The sequence below is a fragment of the Catharus ustulatus genome, chromosome 5 (assembly GCF_009819885.2).
Source record: "Catharus ustulatus isolate bCatUst1 chromosome 5, bCatUst1.pri.v2, whole genome shotgun sequence".
Taxonomy (NCBI): domain Eukaryota; kingdom Metazoa; phylum Chordata; class Aves; order Passeriformes; family Turdidae; genus Catharus; species Catharus ustulatus.
The window spans coordinates 22,040,627-22,051,745 of NC_046225.1; positions in this window are offsets into that span (position 1 = coordinate 22,040,627).

The window sequence follows — 11,119 nt, forward strand, 5'->3', positions numbered from 1 at the left end:
GATTCCTAGGATCCAGGACCATACAGCTGCATGCAGTGGCATGGTGTGCAGCTCTGACAGGGATGCCACAGGAATAGAGGAGCCAAGATGCAAAGTTGATGCCATCCCAGAAGTCTTCCCAGCACTGTCCATTTCAAAACAAGGGTTTCCCCAGTGTTCCCAGTTCCTCATCCCACCCTGTAGCCAGGCTGCTCTACTGCCATCCTTCCCATGGGGTTGCACTCTTCCAGCTGCCTCCAGGAAAAATTAACTGCCTTCTTTACTGAACCCAAGCAGAGTCTTGTGAAGCTCCCTGCAGCAAGGGCAGGTTCATAGCCTGTTTCAGATAAGGGTCTCTGCTGTCTGGAGGAAAGTAAGTGAGGTGGCTCCAGTTTTTAGTACTTTACATAGATACATGTAGATTGACAGGATGGAAAATATTACTGAACCACCATGTGACATTTTAACAGAAAGACGCATACTCCAGACCTGGAGGGTTTGGAGCAAGTCAGGTGACATGCAGTGAGGCTTTTCCCAGGCAGCAGGGATAACTGATTTCCATCCTTACTGAGTCCGTCCTGCCTCCAGTGTGCTGTTAATGAGAAACTGGGCACCAGTTTTTATGAGTACCAGGCTCCCTCAGCCTAAATCTTAGCCCAGCTTTATGTAGCTTCAACTCTCCTGGTACACAGAGCGACTGCAGTTCTCCACAGAGCTGTGCTAAATGGCATCCTCATCCCTGAACAGCTTCACTGGGATTTGTGTCCCATCCACATGTATTACAGGCTTGCCCCTCTGTCTCAAGCAGCCACAATAAAATCATGACATAACTAGAGAAAGACAATATTTTAGCACATTATTAAGAGAGATCTTAGTTTTAATTGATGCTGGGCTGAGAGTAGATCCTCAAATACAGTCCGTTCCAAGTGCCTGGGATGCCGAGGAATGTGTTTTAAACCCTGGTCATTCATTGTACTTGGGTGACTGCTGGCAGCTGTAGCAGCCTGGTCCTCTGCTCTGCCTCTGCCTTCCACCAGATGCCTCCTCGCAAGCAAGGTCTCCACCCCAAGTTCTCAGTGCCCCCACACTGATCCCCAAACCAGGGTCTTGGGTGTCAGTCTCTCACACTTTGCTCCCACCTCTACTGTTTGGTTTTCCTGCATTAAGACCACACAATGAATCACGTCTTTGCTGCCCAAACCCGCACAATTAAAAGTGATGATGTTTTTTGAGCAATAGTTGTTCATGTATTCCTGCCAAGATGGCCAGACAAGATCCCCACCAAAATGAGCATCGAAACTTGACTATTTATCTATTTTCACAGTCTAGTTTCTAGCTATGGTCCCAAGATGTTTTTTTCTGCTCTTTTCCTTTGGTGGTATCCTGAACTTAATCTACTAAATCTTACAAACCCAGGCAATGACTCTCACAACTGAGGCAGAAACCACAATGGAGCACTCACACATGTATGTTTATAACATACTCGATGTCTCCGGCATAGGAAATTTATGCCCCTGGTGATAAAAATACATACATAAAATCCACACCTGTTCTTCTCCACTTTCAGTCATGGCTAGTCCTGGAGGCCTGCATGCCTTAGGCTGTAAGATTACGGTATTTCCCGTGGCACTAAGACATTGCTACAAGGTACAGAGCCACGCAAATCCGAATGTCATTTGTAAAAAGTGAGTCTTTGACACCCAGCTTAAGTGCTCAAATCACTGTATGGCATTAGAAGAGTGGGGGAAGTGAGAAGGATTTCCCCCTCTCTTTTTCTTGTATCAGAAATTTCTGTTCTGATGTGGTGCCAGCTCCTCAGAGATGCTTTTGCTGCGAGTCTGGCCCTGAGCAAAGCGTAAAATTCCATGGGGTTTAGGCTTAATGCCTTCTCCCCAGCCTTTCCTCCTAGCTGCCATAGTGTCAGCTTTTGTAAATCCTGTTTTGGAGGTGTCTAATAGCCTCCATGCATCACATCCAAAGCTTGGGTGCACAGCTTGAACCTGGAGCTGACTCCCCAGGACTGCTCCCATGGCACTGCCTCACAAGGGACCAGAGTGCTTCAACAGCGTTGCAAAGGTGTAGATGATTTGGAGCTTTTTTCTGTATCTATTACAGTCACCAGAAAAACTCTGCAGCAAGCAAAGTGATAGACCTGTTTGGTCACAGTCAAAAGTACATGGGAAAACTGCTCCATCACATCTTCTTACAAACAGCAATTTCTTGCTGTGTGCTGGCATGACATCTCCACTGATTGTTAATTAGATCAATGTGATTTGGTTAATGATGTGAGACATAAGTAACTAATATGTCATCCTTATAATTCTAGCAATACTCAGCTGAGGCATGCATTAGCATCAATTACTCTCTTGTGGTTTCCACCTTTAAATCTCTCTCACTCACTAAAGGTACCGAAGTCTAATATTTCTGCATCTAAATGGATCATGAAGTGTTACTGGAGCTGTCCTCACAATCACAGAAAACCTGTATGTTTGATGCCTTTTGTAACATACCTGGTACTCTACTTTTAGATGCTTTCTGGTAAACACATTCTGTCCTTTGCTCATAGAGGTTAGCTCAGATGGGTAAAGGTGATGTGGAAAATACAGAAAGGCTGAATTAGCTCTGCACCACAAAATACATTACTCATGGAAGTAACAGGGAAATGGGATTTAAAAGGTGTTTGAGAAGAGACACTTAAAAGCAGAATCAAGAGATGAAGGGTGAGGTTAGGGAGACTGTAACTGTACAGTCACATAGGAGACCATACAGAAGAAAGCATAGGGTTCTTTTTCCCTTTAACTGAGACAGACAGGAAAGTGAACAACCAGAGGGGAAGTATTTAGTTGAGCTTTCTGTGACTAGGGAAAGGTAAAATATTAATATGTTAATTTAACCTTAGGAAACGTTAATACAACTTTTCATATTTTAGTTCTTACAGTGTTAAGTCATCACAAAGGAGTTATAAAAATCAGACTCATACAGAAGAAAAATAAAAATATTATTTTCATGAGGAAGACAAACACTGTTCCAGTAAATAAGATGGTCTGCAGAAGAAGTTATGCTTCTTGCATGGAAAGTGATGTCTTACACGAAAAATAAGGAAACAGCACAAGGATTCTGCTGAATTCCATGCATACAGCAAAAGATGCTCACTATAGGTTCAGAGAGAGATGAAGAATGATAGAGTCATAGGGAGAAGCTTTAATTTTTGGTTGATTATTCTCTTGAGTAGTATTGAATTGAATGTTTTTTTCAGTAGTTTTGTGGTAACATTGTACATTATCAAAGTGAGCTCTGTGGTAATCTTTGAAATCAAAGCAAAAAAAATACATTACTGGAATGTAGATGGATTTCTCTCTCTCTCTCTCTCTCTCTCTCTCTCTCTGTGTGTGTATGTTAAGGAGAAGGAAAAACTGAAAACAGCACCATGATTTTCTCTCAGGACTAGTGTCCAAGAAGGAGGGAGTAAACATCAGTTTGGAATAGAAGAGGTGGATCTGTGCCTTAGCAACAAACAGTGAAGCCCAGCACACATTATACATCTCCAAGTGCTACCAGATATCCTGAAAGGAAATACAATACCTACACACGTGTGTTGGTATGGAAGCTTTCTAACAAAACCAAGCAGAAATAAAATGAGATTTTTGTAGCTTGCACTAAAATTGTGTTTCTCATGGCATGTAGCAAAGGTCTGACTGAAAAAGCAAGAACTAAATGAAAACCAACACCTGGATGGCTCAATCCTTTCTCTCACAGAGACTATGCTAGTCAAGGGGATTTTTCTTTCCTTTTCCATCCTGAGCCTGTTGAAGAGATTGAGAGGCTCTTCTTAACACTCAACCTGCAAATGTAAACCAAATGTGCACTCCTTCCTGGCAGATCTCTCCCTCTCAGTGAGAGTCAGACCTTTCAAAAGAAACTCCAGAGCTGGGTGGATTTCAAGACTCTAACCTGAATGCTTGAGCTTGCAGGATTCAAAAACCTTGGCATGGCACCCCAAATGTGAGGCCACTTTTCCTCCTAGGATGAGATAGGATCAAGTTCTGGCCACTGCCTTACACTCTGCAGTGCATTCCTGTGTAACTGAACCCCTGTGAGCAGCAGTGGCTGAAGTGCTGGTGAAACAACAACCCCTGCCCTCCCCACAGCTCCCTCTGGCCCTTGCTATAAGCAGCTCCTGATGGATGCCTTACAAGGGCTGCAGAAGATACATATGCTTTTAAAACAGATCCTCCCCCTTGCTACCCATCCTTCTCTTCCAGACCCCAAAATCTCATGCCAAAGCAAACAGGCAGGAACATAATCCCAGAACGAGTTTAGATTTCGGCCCTACTTTCCAGTTGTGCTGCAAATACAGTCTAAATATGTGTTTGTGTATTTATATGGGATGTCTGCTACTCAGACAAAATAAATCAAATACTTGCTGAATTTCATGCATGTCAGATTAAACTGTGTCTACAACGTCAGTGATACAAGAGAATATTCTGGTGGCTATTACATGTAGACAGTAATAGCAAATGAAAACTGCAGGAATCTGTTGAATAAGACTAATTATAAACATTTTATTGCTTTCACAGACATGCTGGCAGGTGCCTGTCCAGCCTGCACTGACAAACTTCTGCTTGCAGACGATTCATGGCTTCCACAGGCCAATTCCCTGGCACCTGATTGTCCATATGTTCATGTACCTCAGGTCTATCTGGCTTCTCCTTGCTGGAAATCCATTATTTCTGCCACAGATAGAGGAAGAAGATGATTCCCACTCTATACTAGAGGTTTTCTTTCATAACTAAGGGTGACCAATCTCCTTCAATCTCCAGCTTTCACTAGACCTAGGTTCACTTTACCCGTGGGACATACCAGCTGCATCTCTCACCAGTGCTCCTCAGTTGTCCTTTAGCCCATCTCTAGGTGCCATGAGAATTGGTGACTACAAGATACCAGGTGGAGCCTCCCCCTCAGTGAGAAGAGAGAAGGAATAATTTTGCAACTGCTCATCCCTCCCTGGGTAACATCCATTTTTTTCATGTTGGCATGATTGTGTCCTTTGGCTTGGGCCCTATTCTGAGCACGTTTTCCATTCTTCCTCCAGGCGCTGATGAAAATACTGAACAAACACAATGGTGTTGAGCCCCACATGTTCACTACTACACAAATCATGCAGTATTTGTAATTTGCCTTCAAACACAATCCAAACAGTCTTTTCTCACCACACAATTTCACCAGCAAAGTTCTTTCCTACCTGGCTAACAGAAGAGAATCACTCCCTGTGAAAGGCAAACACCATTTCTGCTCTCTGTGCAAAGCCTGTTGCCCCATTTTAGAACAACTCACCAAGAACAAATTCCATCAAACTCACATTGTTATTTACCTGTCCTTTATGTTTCTTTCTCTTTGCCTACAGAGTGCAAGTTAATGCCCACTTTTCTCCAAGGACTGAAGTTATACTGACTGATTTCCACTCTGCTGCTCTTTCCCCCAGGTGTCTCTAAGTCCTTCTTCCACAGGAGCAACTCTCCAGGTGGCTGGGTCTGTTCAAATCTCCAGTCATGGGCCTGCTTTGGAAATGAACTTTCCTCAGTGACCCTATTCTTTGTACAGTATTATTGGGTAACCTGAGAACTGCAGATGTATCTGATTATTGGAACTGTGGAGATGATTGCCAAAAAACCCGAAACCATGACCTTTCCTTGAGTTGTTATCAGCCAAGTTGGTGGGGTGAAAGAGAGATGATTTATGACCATTCACTAAAATTACACAAAACTGATTATAGAGGTGGATTTCAGCTGAAAAGTTCAGGCTCAAAACCTGCCTTCACAGTTCAGGGTATTTGGACATGAGAAAACAAGGAGTTATCTCTTGAAGTACTGTGAATGTAAATGGATTATATTTTTATGATGTTTTGTGTTATATTTAAAAATATATCTTATTTATACTCATTTATACTTATTTTTCTTAATTTTCTCATGGTTTGTTAATTTCTTATTTTTACTACTAGGTTTTGTTAAATCTAGTTTTATTATTTTAATACTTTTAAAAATCAGTTTTTAACTAGCCAGGGGCCAGCACATGAAAACATAAACCAGTACAATTTTTTTTCCTCACTTACTTTAGAATTAAAAATGCAAGCAGTCAGTCTGGATTTTATATGGGATAATACCGTTGCTTTATGCAATCAACTGCATTGCAGAAGGGTTTTGAGCTCAGGCAACAGTTTGCTGACAAAGAAGAGCTCCTACAGCGTGCTTGAGCCGTCAGTTGCAGATCTGCTCTGAGACCGTAACATGAAATTGCCATGCTTTGGAGAGCAGCCAGTGTCGGATTGGGATTCATTTGCTCCCAACGTTCAATAAATAATGCCGGGAGGGCCCTGTGGAAGGTGATCCCAGCTGGTTGTGCCCAGCTCCTGCCACGGGGACTATGTTTGGGCACAGAGCAGGGCGTGATGCATGCAGCCCCATCCCGAGGCATTTCTCACTGGGCTCCCAGCAAAATCTAGCTAAAGTGCCTCCCTCCCTCTGCCTGGCAGGGACAAGGGCACCGAGCAGCCCCCGGAGCGAAGCTCCCTTGGGATGGAGGGGCTATATATAGGGGAGCTCAATAAACACCATTATGATCCGCATGTGGCCTGCCTGCCCGGAATTAAGGTCACATCCATGCTTTTGTGTGTGCTTCTCTGCTTGCTGGCTTGGCTTTAAAATTAAAGAATTGCAGGTGAGAAGCTGTAATGAGGAGTTATATAACCAGCAGTTTCCATCTGACAAAAGCTTTGAGTCAGTACATAAGGCAACTGCAGAGCAAAGCAAGAATAAGATTTTTAAATCCATGTGTAAAATCCATTATAAAGGTCAGGTTTATAAGGAGACCATCCCAAAACACTAATGACATGACGGTTTTATAAGGCTGGAAAATGATAGCTTGGCAGAAGCTGAGTAATACTAGAGCAAGGGATTTATTTAAATTGGTCTACTTTATTATTTATTTATTTTTATTTTGTCCTTGATCCTTCCAGATCTCACAGAGATGAAAAATGTGTAAGTAGCTCCCCACACTCAACTGACAAGTGAGGTAAGAAAAGGTTATTTATGTGAGGCATTATTCTGTAATTTTACCCTTCAAAATACTTTTTGGTGGATAAAATTTGGTTTTATGTATTTTTCTGCAGAATATGTTATTGAAAGTTATACAAATTTCAATGCCTATACTTTGCAAAAATACATAAAAGGTCAACTCTTAATAACTAGCCTCAGAATCATAAATAGTAAGAGTTTCTACAGGAATTTTACCACAGTTTTAACTTAGAGAAACTGCATTTCTCCACAGAACAAGAGGATAAACTGTCTGGAAGAGCTTGTAGTCAAATATATACATTTAACAGAGGTGCATGTGCACTCTAAGAATGAGTCTTTGTGCATCTAACCAGAGCAAAAGCACTTTCTCATTTGCAATATAAAAATCTCTCTCATCTTAATACAGTTTCTCCAAAAAGCAGTATCAACACCAAGTCTGGATTTGTTAGGTTATTTTTTTTTACCTTGTGCAATGAATTAATACATCCTCTAGAAGACTGCAAGCACCTGAACATATCCTTCATCAGCTGAGCAGTTCTTACCATGCTGAAACTTAATGCAATTTTCATTAAACTGCAGTTTCAAGTTTGGCCTCAAAACATATAGTATCTCTCAATCAAAACATAGCTATAGATATGCTATAGCATATTGTCGATAGTTATACAAAACTTACAATATCTATCTATAGCTATGCTAGGTATTTTCTTATCCCCTTCTGTGTTTCCCACAATTCCTTTAATCAACAGTGAAAAATAGGAATATTTTGAAAAATAGAAAAAATAGGAATACTTTGAACACAAAAATGGTGTATTCTCTTTTCTGCAAGGAGGCTGAGGTTCTATCTCCGTGTCTGCTACTTTCCTTTACCACAGCATATTGAGAACACAAATGGTGTCTCGGCACCCAGGGGTGTGGGGTTTAGTAGGGTGCTCTGCACAGAGTGTGCAGGCCTGATCCTGTGAGGTGTTGAGTGCTTCCCAGGAAGCGATGAGCTCTCTGAAATCCCTGTGACTTACATGCCCAGGCCGGGCAGACACTGACCACAATTCCCCTGACACCCTCCTGGGAATCCTCCTCTCTGCAGCATGCACCAACCTCGTCCTCAAGGGTTGCCTTTGTGGAGGCTTTCCATTAATAAATTGATCATCCTGGTAAAGAGGCAGGGAGAATTTTGGGCAAATACTGGCTGCTGTGAAGTTAATTCTGCCAAAATACTGAAGCATTTGTCCACTTTGTTACTAAAGTCTGTAGCTGCTCGGCAATGAGTGCAAACCCTCTGAGGCAATGGGCTCCCTAGAGCCCAGCGGGATTCTGGAGGTCACTCCTCTTCCCTCAGCCCCAGAGCCCAGGGCCAAACCAACCCCCATGGAGCCGTGTCCCTCCTCCAAAGAAGCCTCTCCTGCTTAGAGGCTCTTGCAGTTGCTGGATGGCTTCTTATCCCTCCACCTGCACCAGTACACCATGGCCAGGGGATCATGGAACTGAGCATGTGTCATATTCTGCTTTGGATAACTCTCAAGGCTGAGGGAAATAAGAAAGAAAACCTTCCCCTTCCCGTCTCTGAATGGTTTCTCTCTGTCCATCAAGTTTGGAAAAAGAAAGCAAAACCCCTGTTTCAGAAAATTTGAACACTTAACAACTCTTTCTCTGAACCATTTGCTGAAATTAACCCAAATGAACAGACAGGTCTGAAGTTGTCAGTCACTAAAGTGACCAGTGGGAAATTGCATTTGGCCACACTCTAGTAATTGTTATCTTTTACTACCTAGATGGCACAAAAGATTGCTACCCAGTGACATGAGTAACAACTGTATTAGCTGCTGGCTGCAGGTCAGCATGTAGCACACAGATTCCTGAGACAGTTTTAAAGTAGCTGGCTGGGGTGCTAGCCATTTATTCACCTGAAAAAGCAGAGCAGTTAAGTTGGGGTACCTCATCTTTGGATATCCTAATGTGAGCAGTTTTTCCTCGTCATCACAACACACCTTCTGCAACAGTGAAGACCCTTCAAGGGCCAAACCTGACGATGTGCTCCTTGTCAGAGAGATTTTGTTTGTTTAAGCATTTGTGAAGGGAAAAAGATTAAAAATAATTTTTAAAAAAGAGAGAGCCTAGATTTTTTTCCCCACAAGAGCTATTTCACACCTGCTACGCTGTACTTTAGATGACAGGAAAACTAGAACTTAAGTTGAGTTTTATCCCTTTACTTTACATATTTCCATTCCTATGTCCTAACCCTGCCAAGACTAATCCCAGAAAGGAGAAAATGCTTCTAGAGTATAGCTTTTCACCAAAACTTAAAGGACAATCAGCAAAGGGAGAGTTCAACCCACCTAAAGCCCCAGCTTGTCTTTCATTAGTAGACAGTAATTGGTTTTTTATCTCAGATTAATCACTTTGGTGCATAAAGGCATATATTGTACACATAATTATGTATGTGGTGGGGTCTCAATAAAAAGATTTCTCAGATGTGTAGCTCTGTCTGAGCTAGGATCAGTAATCTGGCTGAGCCTATGTGGTTAAAAGGAAAGCAAATGAAATCTACTTTGTGCTTTCGGCTGTTATATTGATTGGTATAAAACCACATGAGTGGGTTTGTATAGAAAAAATGTAGTTATATATAAGCTTAGTGCCTGATACCTTGACAGCACTGCAGGGATATATTTAGCTTGAATGAACTCCGGAGCCCTGGTTCAAATGCATTCAACTAGGGCATGTTCCACTCTATGCTGGAAAAAGAGGAGTCCATTAAGGTCTTGTTCTGGTGCACCAGCAGTTCAAGCCACTTAACTTTCCATGATGTAAGTCACATGAATTGAATACATAAAGCAAGCAGAGAACACAGCATAATGATTTTTTAACCCTGGCTGATAAAAGGAAGCACATGTTAATCTTTTTGGACAAATCACTCTCTCAGCTGAAACCCCCATACCTCCTCCTGCGAATATGCTGAAGTGGATGGGCACTTAAAGTGGTTGGGCAAAAATCCAGCATCACTTGACAATAAAGCTTTACTCAACGTGTATCCTGTTGTGGCTGTCCAGTTGTTTTAGTGCTCAGATACAGCCAAAAGCAGTTACAGAGATATGATGGCAACCTGAGAAGAGCTGTGCAGTGGTGGAGAGAGTACAGCCCATAGACTGAGCTGAGCAGACCAAAGCTGGTCTCTACTGTACATGGCTAGGCTCTCAAGTTACATGATTTAGGCCATCGTGATAGAACTAATCACATATGTTTGGGGGAAAGGCACGATTTATCAGATCCCAACCCACAGGTTCATGTTCTCTCCCCTTACCCAGAAACTATGGTCATCCAAGGTTACGGGAGAAGCAGCTGGGAGATCAGCAGCAGCTCTCCTGGCAGCTGCCTTCGTCTGTTAGGCAGCTTTGCCACTCCACAGCACACGGTTGTGCAGCTGGCACAAAAGTCAAGCAGACAAGGCAGAAACACATGTACAAAACCTTTCTGCCCCCACATACATTAATGCCTGCTGAAGACGAATCACACTGGGCTTTCACAGAGAGCTCTCTGGGTACCAGTGTGGAAGAAAATAATGACATTCTTGTTTTTAACAAAGTAGTTTGGTCCACAAGCTTGGTTACTCAGGAAATGGTTGGGGAGCTGAATATTCAGCACTGTCACAGTATGCTGCTGCAAGAGGACATGCTTGTCCTTTATCACGTTCTGCCCAGATGTTATTTTCAGATGTCATGTTTATAAAGTTAAGTACTAGAAGTAGTGAGAAAAATACTCCATAAGAACATATTAAAAATGCACCTGTGTTTAAAGAATATCTCAAAAAGGATACAACTCTAAGTTCAAGAAATAGCTTTTTCTATTGTGCTTGTCAGAGGATGATATGACCTGTGACTGAAGCCAAAAACTGTGACTTTATCTTGGGAGGACACCATTCACCTCCTCCACTAGCAATCAGGAAAGTCAGCAGAGCCATCAGTATCCCTTATAATGCTTTGATTCACATATTCATGGAAAATTCTGAGTTGGAAGGAACCCACAAGGCTCATCAAGTCCAAAGTTTTCTGCAATTGTATAACCTTGCTGTTCTTTTT